Here is a 13,292-nt window from a genome sequence, read left to right as displayed (position 1 = left end):
ATTAAGGGCTTTCTAGCTTCTCAGCTCCTTCTGAGGATCATTCATGCCCTGATCCAGCAATGCACATGCTTCTCTTTAAGCATATACACAATACCATTGCCTTCAGTGGCCTCTTCACATATTAAAGTTAAGCCTATATTTTTTGCAATAGGATTTGGCCCGGTTCCTGCGGCGGGGAGGGGGGCTGTGGTTTTAAGTTACCTTTGTATTCCACCAAAACTGGACTATGGCTACCTTTAGGCTTGTGCCTAGAATAAATTCTGATAAGGGAAGAACTGCTGTAATACAAATAAGCTGCCAACAGTTCTCAAGAACAGCTGAGGGCTGAGGATGGTCTATAGAAACCTTGTACATCTCCTTTTCCTCATCTCAGCCCACTACGCTAATACCTCGGATTATTTTATTATAGTGTATTAGTCATATTATCCCAGGATCTCAGAGGCCTACTCATGGACCAAGGCACGGTTGTGCTGGGCCCTGTACAAACACCGAACAAAAAGCCCGTGACTGGAAAAACTTACAATCCAAATCTAAGAGATAGGACAACAGATGGGAGAGAACACAAAAACATTAGTCAGCATGATAGGCAGAAGTCTGAGTGCACTGGCAGTGTTAACTGTGGTCGAGGTTTTTGTAGGAAAAAAAGGAGAGTTTGAAGGAGGGATTTGAAGGCAGATGATGAGGTAGCATTGTAGAGAACTCCTCCCAAGTATCAGTGGTAGCATGGGAGAAAGCACAGAAATGCATACTTGGTACTAAGTGAAGGTCAGCATTTTGGGCTGATTGGTGGCAGGAGCTGATGTCTCTATACAAAATGAAAGCTGAGCTGGACAGAAGACAGACCGTGAAGGGCCTCAAAATTGATGGCAAGTAGGTTGCTTAGATTTGAAGCAACTGGAGCCAGTGTAAGGGGGCTGATGTGGCTGAGTACATAGAGCTGGTGCCTGGAGATTCTCTTATCCAGGCGGAGCACCATCCAGTCAGTAAATAGGCTGGTTGTAGCATATCTTTTTGCAGGTGGAGTAGGGTAAAACTGTACTAGTGTAATGAAGAATTAGGATCAGTAAAATTGCCCAGAGTTTAAAAAAGCATTTAGCTTTTATAGGTGCACTGAAAAAGAGAGAGGGTCAGATTTTTAGCTGACTCTGAAGAAGCTCTCATTTCTGTTGGTACAGGTTTGCGCTCGTGGCCATTGAAGATGCAGATGTTAGTATGCAGACACCTGAGATTTGTGGGCCCTGACAGGTAGTAACCTAACTACTGATATTTCCCCCTGCAGTGCACTGCAGGCGCGTTTACATGAGATGCATTCATGCACATTAGCCTAATTTAGTGCACGTTACAGGCACACATCTACATATACATGCCCTTTTAGCACATTAAAAATGGCAAAATAAGGCTAACCACACCTAAATTTGATAGCTGCAAGTGCAGGTATCAAGTTTAGGTGTGATTAGTTAAAGCGCATTGATGCACTTGTAGGCATGACCCAGTGCCAGGTCAGCCCGCCACTAGGGGCATATGGCAGGGTTGCAGGGACCTGGCACTAACTTTAGTGCCAAGTCCCTGCACGTGTAGACGCCTGCCAAAAAGTGCTTAATGCACATTAAAATTAGTCACGCTTAAATGCACATGTAGATGTACCCTGTTGGTAGAAACATGTGGATTATTTGCAGGCACAATAACACAGGCTAATGCAGAAAAGTCTGCTGGCTTTCTGTCTTCAAGGATGTGAGCTGAAAGAAATTCCACTTCTGTTTTTGCTTTCCTGGGAATATTTATTTTTTCTCTCCTGAAGATGCTGCCACAGCCTTACATAAATACCTGTAGAATTACTCAAATTGTTTGTTAATAGCTTGTGAGTTTGTGTACTTGCATCCCTCACTAACTCTAATTGCTACGATGTTGATTCTTACTGCATCGCACCAGAGCAGCCTAACAGATTCTCTGCTCTATTGCCCCATTAAATGAGGTGTTACTGTATTTGACTCAAACTAAGGAGGATCCCATTCCAGTTAGTAAAGAGACTATCAGGGGCTGACCTAGCCAGTGACAAACTTCCTTTCATATCTCAAAGAAGTTCCCCAGAATATGAGATGTTAATTGTGCCAGGCATTAAGGATTAAACGGCCATGGCTTCAGGTTACTGGTGGGAACTGAAATCAGGATTAGGAAGGAAACTGGGCCATGCCCTCACAATGCTATTACCCCAGTTCTTGAATCTAAAAACCTTAGAAAACTCTTCCTTGGTGACCAATAAAAACTATTTTTAAGTGTACTTAGCGAGGACTGGGAAAGGAGTTGTCATTGTGCTACCATGGCTCAGACATCTGATGTCAGACATCTGAGGTCCGAGATAGGGGTCAACTTCTGCCCTGATTCCTCTCCTTTATTGCACTGTGTTTGTATGTCAAGCCAGATCCTGATTTATGGTCTAAGGAGAACAGAATTCAACACTGGGCTTTAGACTTTTGTACCCCAGGTCACTGAAGAAAGTAAAGTACATTGCAAAAGCATTTTGTCCGTAGGAGAAATGTAGACTATCAAAACAAGTGCCAAGTCCAACGTTGGTTTCTACTTCTCCAAAGTAGGGGGTTACTTAGAACAAAATTGCTACCTAGACCTTGTGGGGGCCATCTGCCCAGGAGTGAATTGGGGAGGAAGTGTAAGTTGCACTTCTGTGGCAAACCCGCCGAATGCAATGCACATCAGCCATCCCCGTCGCTCAGTCTTGAAGGGCGGCTTGCCTGATCACTCGGTCTAGGCATCTGTAACACGCTCGCCACCACTGCACTCTCCTTCTGCCTGACCCTAGAAGTGCAAAGTGGGAGAGATGAATGGGAGGGGAACAAAATCCCATAGCTCAAAATTATTACATGGTAGCACTTACTTAATAACCAATTATACTCAAGATTTACTAGTAGCTAAATTACATTTGTATTATAAGTAGAACCAGAATCAAATATTACAGACCAAAAGCAGAACATCTTAGCATTTAATACTGTAAAAGACAAAGTAATCTAATGGACCCTAAATGTTAATGGGTGTAAAGATTTATGCTTTAATTGTATTTTTAAGTCATCTTGTTTTATAGAGTTCTTTTTATCTTTGTATATGGAAATCAACAGTGTGCTGCAACGTTATACTTAGGAGTAGAAGGGATGGCTTGAGGGAACCTATAATTATAGAAAGAGATCAGTTTATTACTTATAAATCCTTCAAAACATTTTAATTGAAATGAGCAGTGGACTTTAACTGACCTTGTCTGTGCATGGGAACTTCATACCAAATTAAGTTAAGGATGGAGGTATTAAGAGGAAGGTTTCTGTTTGTAAAACCAGCTAATGACTTTTATTAGGTTTGGAGGGGTATTTTTTGTTTTTACTCTTATGGCAGATTAAAAGCATCAAATTATGACACATGAAATTATGTCTGATAACGTCATTAACTAATGCTATTTCATCTAAGTCAAACATGCTCTGAGACACAATCCTGCTCTGGATGGGATACGAGTTTAGCATGTTAGGATATATATATATATATATTTTAGCATATAGAAATGTTACAGACTTCCCAGAAACCCATTTACTGTGTTCACAAAATGCCTCTTCCAGGTTGTGTAACTGCTTCAAGATTCATAAGCTCGGTTACAGTTAGAGATGAATCTAACTCATATTACATTTGAAAAAATAAATGTGCACTAAAAGTAATTAAAGCATGTTGGTTCATGAATAATACACCATTTTACTACTATTTGCAGACTATAATGAGACAAGCTACTAAATTGACAATGAATGCTCTATTATGTGATTGCCAACTGTTTTATAAGATATTGAACAGATTCATTTATTCTATCATTGTGTGCATTATCAAGCTATTGCTTTTTAATAAATTAATATCCCTTACGTCTCCGGAGTCTTTGTTTGAAATCTGGCTGAAGGCATAAATGAAATTAATTTTGTGGTCGGCGCTTAACTACTAGCGCTTGATGACTCACAAATAACGTGCCACAATTGGCAGCCCTTGCAGAACCAAATTTTTCTCGGTGGCAGAAGTAGGACAATCGCCTCAGCCAGAAGCAGATCCGGCATGCTAGAGGGGTGTGAAATACGTCATCCCGCTGTGAATTGGAAATACTGCGATGGGAATTACTCTCCTACCAAATGCATTTAATTGTAAAGGAAAAAGCTGCCCTTTATAGCTTTCTACCAGAAATTTTTACCCCTGAATATATGCATCTCTGGCAGTTCTTGTTGATCGCAACCTATCATTGCTCGTCATGCCTACCACCTCCTCCATGAGCATGCTGTAAATTGACCCTTTAATTGTTTAGCAGCCTAAATCTGGTGACACCATGCATTGACTGCAAAGCAGCACTTAATCCCTGGTTGGGTGATAGTGTCATTAGGAAAGTAATGGGATTGTGGTGAAGAATCCCCAAGCTTGGCTTTATTAGAGCAGAGGCGTATCCCAGAGCTTGCTGTTAAGGGTGGAAACAACACATGGTGTCCATACAGCATTGATGCTGCAGAGCTATTTTGCCAGATAGTAAACAACTTCTAATTGCAGGTGTTGACAGGACTCAGTGTGTCATAACTAACCTTGCTGCAATGTTATTATTTCTGAAAGGAGCCTTTCTCCATATTTTTAACAATAAGTCTGACAGGTGTCATATTAAAAACAGCACTTAATTCGAAAGCAACTATTCTCTCCCCGTGCCCACCCCGCTCCCTCCCCTCCCTATGCCTTTTTGTTTTTGTGCCTCTGTAATGCATGAGTTTCTCCTGCTCACAGAGATTAAAGGAGCAGCTTGGATGGAAAAAAAAATGCCTCTCCGTTGTTTGTAGGCCAGGTGTACTGGAGACAGTATCATTTCCCATTTGCCTCTCTGCCCCAGCTATATTGGCCTCACTCCTGAGAGCGGCAGGAATAAAGCCTTCTCTAGGATGAGAGGTAATTTGGTTTTCATTGAAGCTAAATTCAGCTTCCTTTTGAGCTGTGACCTACAATTCACGAGCAGCGTTCAGCAGGCTGAACAGCTTTGTGATGCACTGCTGACTGTTGTCCACTAGAGACTGAGTCCAGGCCACAGGTCACTGAGAAGTGTACACTGGATTTAAGTCAAAATGCTAAAATGCGGGTGTTCAGTCACTGCTGATTCTGGGCTCTGCAGGCAACTCCTGGCAGACCCTGCACATGTAAAATCCAGTATTCCACACAAAGCAAAGTTTTATGGAGGGGCATGGGGTGCAGGAAGGGAATTGGGGGCAAACCATGCCTGCCCCCAGCCTCCTGCTTGGTCCTTTCTTTTCAAGTATGAGCAGCACTTCATGCAGAACCAGCCTTAGGGGTGGGTGATGTGGGTGACTGCCCAGGGTGTCATGGTCAGTGGGGTGCCAAATACCCCTCTACCCCAGCCGATCCCTGGCCCAAGCAAGAGCAACTGTGTGCCCAGCACAGCAGGGGTTGGCTGAGCCTAGCAGTTGTCCCCCCACACTCCCGTGGGGTCCCCTCATATGCCCCTGGCTCAGAGCAGCACCCCTGCCCCCTCCCATTGCCCCAAGATCCCAGTGTGGGGGGTGGGGTGGAAGGAGGCATGTGGCCCTGGCTCAGCCATGCGGAGCAGCACCCCTGCCCTCCCCCATCGCATCCCAGTGTGGTGGGGTGGTGGAAGGAGGCAGGCTGGGGTAGCTCCGCCACCTTCTGATTGACTGTCAGCTTTCTGCTCTTCCCTCACAAAAACTTTCCCTTTCTGACATCTGGCTCCACCCTGTGTGCCCATCTCAGCCTGGCCTGGCCCAGGCCACCCTGCCCTATGCCTTCTGGAGCATGGAGCAGGTATGTGCCCCGCTCTGCTCCAGTCCCCACCCTGCAGTGCTCCCTGCCCACACAGCCTCAGCTCAGCCCTAGCCCTGCACCAGGGCCAGGCAGCGGCAGGAGGTGTCCCTGGCCTGCCACAGCAGCCCCCTTGGTGCAGCCCACCCCAGCAACCCACTGGGGAACAATATGGGGGAGAGGCAGCACCATCTGCCCACAGCTTGGGAGCTGGTGTCCCCGAGAGCACTCCTCAGGAGGAGCCAAGCTGGGCAGCATATCCGGGGTGGCACCTTCTCCAATCCTGCGCCCCTGCCCACCCACCTCTACCTGCAGCAGTGTCACTGGTGGCCCCCCAGTGGCTGCCGGGGGGGGCACCAAAATAAAAGTTCACCTAAGTCACCATTATCCCTAAGGCCAGCTCTGACTTCATGTGTGTAGTGGTACACTGGATGCCTTTTGAGGTACATGGCCCAGGGACACCTGAGCTAACTCGGAACAAGCTAGCAGCCCCAAGTCATCCAAGTGTGCAGCTAAGCAGCAGGGTGTATCTGCCTGGGTGGACCACTTTGCTAATATGCTAAGCCTCTTGCTTTAGTACCCAGGCTCATTCATTCACAGGGTTCAAAATATGGGGGAGCTCAGGAGATGGGGGGTGAGACCCCGCCCCCCATAATTCCCTCCATAAGAGATGAGAGCCCCTCCTTTCTAAGCAGCTCAGGCGGTGGCAGTGGCAGCTCCTTCCAGCTGCTACCGCTGCAGACCCACCCCTGGCCAGGAGTTGGTGTGCAATTCAAACCCTGCTCATTCGGAGCTAGTTTGGTATATATGCATGAAATCCTACCTCTCTGCTAGCCTCAGGTCCTGGCCATGTGCCCTCAGTTAGGTGCCTATGACAGACTGGAATTCACCAAACCTCTTCCTGGACATACACACATGCATTTTGCTAGGGTGGCCACTGATGCATCCCCAGAATACAGGCTATCCCCTTGGTGGAGTGGGGGGAAACCACTGGTCCTCCTCTGCCACCTCCTTGGCCAATCACCAGCGAGGAGTGGGGCCACTGGGCCCCTTGGCCAATCAGCACCAAGGGGCGGAGCCACCACAAAAAGGCCACCTCCCTCCCTGTTCGGCTCAGAGCCCTGCTCCTCCTGGCTGTGCACTGCCCTACTTCTAGGCATAGCAAATAGCATTGCAAGGACAAATGACTGACAGGCATGGCCACCAGTGAAGTGAAAAACAGGACTTTTTGCAGTCCATTCCTTGGCCAGGGGTCAAAGGGTTTAAAAACAGGACGGTCCGGTACAAAACAGGACCAATGGCCACTCTACCTTTTGCACATAGGCCCTGCAGTGCCTAGCTCTTACTGGATCTGGCCGTGAATGACACACTGTCTTATTTTCCCATAAGTCAAGTGGAGGTCATCACATTCTTTTTTACCCGCTATCATCTGCCCTTCCAGTTTTTTGGGAAAAGGGAAATCTCTTATTCCCTGTTGTACTGCACCTGGTGCAATGCATTTGGGGAAGCATCTCAGTAGGGCATCTGGCTGCTATTGCTGCTAATAACTCAGGCTTTATCCAGCTAAGTCTTGCACTGATTTCTTGTCCAAAGCTGAGAGGGTTGCAGATCTGTACTGGCAGGTTCTCAAAAGGCAGTACTACTGAACAAAAGCCAAGGGAAGGAGGCTGGGTGTGAGGCATGGCTCTATTAATTGTACAAGGAACCTAATTTCAGCCACATTCACACCAGCTTATGCATGAGATAGTGGCATATAAGGTGCACAAGACTAAAAAGATCTAATGGGAGCAGTACAAAAACAGTCAAAAAGTGCTAACTTCGCTTCAAAGGCAACTGCTGAATCTTACGTTTAATTTTTATAGCTCTTTTACAAGAGTCGTGATTACCGACTAATATTCTCATCAAACAGTTGACAATCTGTTGTGTTTACCCCTTTTAACAGACTGATTTTTTCAGGGATTTTTTTTTTTAATTATTATTTCTTTTTTTTATATAAGCAACTGCCCAGCAAATTGATAAGAGCCCTTTTTAATTAGATAGTGAAGTTGTATGGGTAATGTTCCATATAAAAGGTCTATAAAACACAGCAGAATTAATAAAATGACTGCTTCTCATTTAATTCAGGTTCTCCAAAGGGATCTGTACGTCTTGTTTTAGCTGGATTTAGCCTGATCTCTGGTATGTTCTTAACACTTTGCTGCGCCACCCAGCCATGAATTGATTAAAATCACATTCCTCACTTAAAACCGAGCCCAATTGGTAAGAGGATATTGTGTTTTAATCAAGTTCTTTGCACGGCCCAAAAAAAGCCTTGTGAATTGCTGGTATTATATGCAAACACTGCTCATGTTGACAGCTACCTCTGGATGACTCCATCAGTATACACTTTATCTCCAGCTGTCCAAGTAATTTTCCCTGGATTTCTCCCTTCTTTTTCACTCCTCTCCACACAGATGGATTAGAGCAACAAACGGTTTACATGCTGCACATCATTAGCTATCCTCCCTCACTACCCAGCAGATAACAACTGGGCTCTATCATCAGGACATTCATAACACCTTGACACTTTTACAACTACTCTGCTCTCTGCCAGAGCAATCTCCTCTTTTAAAGCATGGAGCTAATTCATGAAACACCAGTTGGAAAGCTCTCTGCAAAAGCAACAATCCTTATTTCTGATGCTATCCCCTTAAAACTAGAGCAACCCAGAAAAGCCATCCGCTAAAAATGTGGCGTGCATTGTTAAAAACAAAGGCGCTACTGTTTTGGAGACTATACCGTCTCCTATAGCTGCATGCTTTTTTGGTGTTATTTTTTTATTCAATCTCCTGTAGAGAAGGACGGCAGCAGGCATCTATCCATCTGCCTGTCATATTTCAAATATTCCCATCGCTGTATAATCCAGGTGCCCTGAGTGTCTGCCCTAAATGCTGATCTGTGGGAGAGTAGCTAGAGTAATGTGTATGCACCGAGGCTGAGATTCAGATTGAGCAGTCTAATGCTGTTATATCCCCTTTCGGTCTCAGTGCTATTGGACGTGGTAGTTGTCGCTCTCACAGGGACAAGGCTTGCTCGGCAAAGAAATGTCAGAGCCTCATCCACTGCTTGTGTGCCTTCCTCCCACATTGGCTGCAGCAAAGTTTGTGGGGCAGGAGAGAAAGGAAAGAAGACAGTTTATTTTTCAGGTTCTGAATTAAGAGAGTCAGAACAAAAGCACAGAGCACAAGCTGCAGCTTGAGGCCGCTGCTTGGCCAGTTAATTGGCATGGGGCCAGGGTAGTACAATAATGAGAATATAGCAAATGCTCACCATTGTTAGGCCACAAAGATGAAGACAGGCAGGGAGGTGGGGGAGCAGTGGCCCCTAAGCCTAGATGACCAGACCCCTCCCTACTAAGCTAAACCACTTGTGTGAGACCTGCTGCCATTGCACTTGCCTGCAGCCTGCTACATTTTGTGGTCATCTCCTTGCATTTTTACGGTGGCAACTAGTTTCTGGGCTAAGGACAGACATTACATGTAAGTGATCAGAGACTGGTTTAAACCTGTAACAGAACAGACGTTCAGTGCACATAAACTGGTGGCTAAAACCGGTCTGAGATAAACCTGGCTGAATGTAGTATATCAGACTTAACTGATTTGGCTCAAACTGGTTTATACACTGTCTGTCCCATACCCCTTGCTGATTTAAGTTAAACCAGACTCCCCCAGCATCCCAGCATGCTCTCTGGGCTGGATGGGGCTCTTAGCTCCACAGTAGGGCTGGCCCCTCCCCTCTGGTTCCTGGCTGCAGCTCAGGCAGACACGGCAGGTGCCTACCTGGATTCTGCTCCCTGCCTCCCACTCTCTGCTAATCAGGTATCCCCTCTCCCTCTCAGACACCTCTCAGCATTAGCTAGCAGACCACATGCTGGCTACGGTCCCTGCTGTGGCAGACGGGACAAAGGCAGAATCAACAGGTAGCTGGTAATGTCGTAGCTGGTAATGTCCCTCTTTTGTTTTCTTAATGGGCCAATAAACACTGAGTTAGGGGTGATAAACATTCCCTGCTGGGTTGGTCAGGAGCGGGGGAACCCCTCCCTATTCTAGCATCCTGCCGGGAGCTGGCCATGCCCTCCCTCAGCTCAGCTCTGTGGAAGGCAAGGGAGGGCTCCTCTAGCACCCCCCCAGCTTCTAGCCTGAGCCACTGCAGGCATGTGCCTGCATTTCTGGGATGTCTGTCTGGTTACAAAATTGATTTAGCCTAGACAGGTTAGACTAACCTGCAAAGATTGACTCAATTCAGTCTCAGGCTTTTTGAATGTCTGTCCCTAGCCCTGGTGTCTTGGCTGACCTGCATGTGCTTCTTACCTTCAGACTTAGGCCACTCAGATATGTCAAAGTACCTAAGACACAGACAAGTGAGGGGGCAGAGCCACATAGTAGCTTACCATGCCAACTGGGGCACCAGATAGGCAGAGATTTAATTTAATTTTCTGTAGGCTGGTTTTAGAGGTGGAAGGAATTATGGCTGGATGATGAACTGTGCTGTTCTAGTCACAATGCTGGGTAGCTATGTGCAGCTCCCAAGGACAACTACCTTTCACTTCTCCAGCCAGCTGCTGCATGGAAAGCAGGCAGAAATTCAGCAGTGACTGAAATGAATCTTATTTGTAAAAATACCTATTTGACCTCTTTCAAGATGAAAACCACAAGCATACTATTCTTAATAACTGATGGTACTAATGTGCTTTACCGTCTCAGAGCATCTTGGCTTCAAAATATTAGAGGAATTTTTTCTCAGCTTTCATTGTAGTTTGGGAGACCTGATTTTTAGAGAAAGTGCATACAAAGTCAGACTTAAATCTGAGTAAAATACATGCTTAAATCAGACAAGGTACCTGGAAAAGGGTCAACTTTTTGCAGGGCTTCCCAGATTCACAGTACAAACATTGCATTTAGTACCTTTACTTATACTGCGCTTAAAAAAAATAACATACATAGGGAGAAAGCCTGATTACTGTAGCTTAAATTCAGGCTGATGTGAAGGACATGTGCACAGTATGTATGGCTGGTAGACTGCTGTTCAAATTATGAATATATAATCTGTCATGATAAGTACAGAACATAAAATGGATAGGTAATTTTTTGCCAGTCAGAAATAATTATCAAGTCTAAAGTCACAAGCAAAACTAAAGGACAAAGTAAGATCTGTCCAGAATCTGTCCAGATATTGATCATTCTAGTGGTAAACTAGTTGGTAAAAGTGTGTTTAGCTTGAAAGGTCATGAGTTTAACAGCTGACAGGAAGTTATTCAGCCTTGACGTAGGTGAAATTATTGCAGTGGTGCTGGAAAGACTTTCTCAAATAAAATACCTACCTGGTCGCAGAATACGAGGATGTCTTCTCTGCTGTAAAAAAAAAACAAACCCAAAAACTTGACCAGTGTGGACTTAAGACATCTGGACTGTTTTCATAGTTTCATAGTTGGTAGGGTCGGAAGGGACCTAAGTAGATCATCAAGTCTGACCCCCTGCCCTGGGCAGGAAAGGATGCTGGGGTCAAACGACCCCGGCTAGGTGATTATCTAGCCTCCTTTTGAAGACCCCCAGGGTAGGAGCGAGCACCACTTCCCTTGCAAATTGGTTTCTGGTTGTCTCACTGTTGGGAGATGTAACTAGATTTCAGGTCCATCGCAGCAATAATCCTCCAAAACCACCACATAGTAGAGATAACACTAGCACCACAGGTGGAAAAGGCAATTTTGGTATTGACCTTACTGGTGCCAGGATTGTACCCTGGCCTTGGAGGACTACCTGCTGGCCCATTCGCTGGTGGCAAAGAAGGCTGCTCATCCACCTGTCTGAATACAACACAGAAATAAGACCCCACCTACTGCATGTAGAGTTGTGTGATTTTAAAGGGAATGGTTGATCCGAACAAGCAAGAACAGGAAGGAAGGAAGAAAACCCTATGTGACAAATCCTACAGCATGAGAGTAGGAAGCATATTAGCTGTTGGCCTCTTGGTGGCCCCTAAGAAGACTGAAACAGGTTAATAAAACAGCAGTACATTTTTTTTATCCCTTTCTCTATATATATTTTAATGGATGTGAATTAAAAATGTCTATCAATACTAGCATGTGTTTGAAGAAATCCAAATTATAGGCAACATCACCAAAATTACAATTTTGCCGAAATGATAGGTAACATCACCTGTTTTCCATTATTCAGTATTTTTTTTCTTTTGCTGATACAAGATCAGTCAAGGTTTCAGAGTCTGCTGTTCCATTAGACTTGTATGGCTTGAGTATTTAACTAACTTTAATGAATACTGGACTCAATCAACCGTGGGGTAACACTTGCAGATATCGATTCAGGTAAATCAGGTGGAAAAAATATAAACTGGTCAATAAATGAAGCTGATCAATTGCAAATGTACCAAAATTTACACCAAAATACAAAGCAACTTTCAAAGCCACTGGTTTAGACTCACTTAGGACATGAACCATTTATCGGAATAAAGTGGTTTTTTTTTTTCTTCTAACTCGTTCTGCATTTCTAATCCCACTAGCCTTTTCTTTCTGTGTGGCTGTCAAGCTGTCTGCACATGCATATGTGTACACAGAATTATTTTGACAAATTCTGCTACAAAAAACAAATATTCTGCTACTCCGCATCAAGTGAGCTCCTTTATTTGGAAAAAGAGAGGAAATTTTGTTTTATGTAGGCTATTTCAGCACAGCGTACACAGAAAAAAAAAGGGTGCAGGCTTTGATTGGGAGAAAATGTCAACATTAAAATTCTGGATACAGTAGCATACTAGCGTCAACAAGCATTTGGTAACCAGCTACAGGCATAAGTGTCAAATGAACTTGGTAAGCTGAGCGAACTCAGAAGCACCGCCATAGCAATGAAAGCTACAGCTATCTGCAAGATTAAAAATGCTTTCACTTTTTAAAACCCAACAATGGAGAGCGCAAAAACAGATAGTCTTTGAAGGAAAGCAATCTTGCTAAATACCAAAATTCTCATAAAAGCATACCATATTGCAGCACTTCGAAATGACAGCATGTGCATTGTTGGGTATTAATGTCTGCCTAAATGGAGCATAAGGCCCAAGGCCTTAGGAAGAATATAGTGCTCCCAGCAGTGTTTAATTACTCTGCATATCTAACCTAGAAATGGCATCCTGTGCTGCAGTGTTTCTGTCATCTTAGATCCATTAATATTCATGTATTAGATTAATCCTTTTTTATTTTTGCTATGAAAAGAAGACCCAGTGCAACTCTTGGGGCAGTTGTACAGGTGGTAAGTGCCGTCTAGTTTCTAGGCTGTCTAAACTTCAACTAGTCTTTCATTTTGAGCCTGATTTTGATCCCATCTTAACTTTTCCTTGCACTGACAATGTTCAGGCATGATATCATTTCAGTGTGGAAATTTTGAAGGAAATCGGTCAAGGAATTAAGGAGGTATGAA

At 44.6% G+C, this 13,292-nt stretch overlaps 1 protein-coding gene across 1 annotated transcript in view; it reads left to right on the top strand.

The window, feature by feature from the left end:
• Positions 1 to 13,292, top strand: part of LOC102381322 (transcription factor Maf) — a 238,983-nt gene that overhangs the window by 224,719 nt on the left and 972 nt on the right.

This window comes from Alligator sinensis, unplaced genomic scaffold (genome assembly GCF_000455745.1).
Source record: "Alligator sinensis unplaced genomic scaffold, ASM45574v1 scaffold119_1, whole genome shotgun sequence".
Classification (NCBI taxonomy): domain Eukaryota; kingdom Metazoa; phylum Chordata; order Crocodylia; family Alligatoridae; genus Alligator; species Alligator sinensis.
Note: the sequence above shows the minus strand (reverse complement) of the source record. Positions and strands in the feature narration are given on the sequence as shown.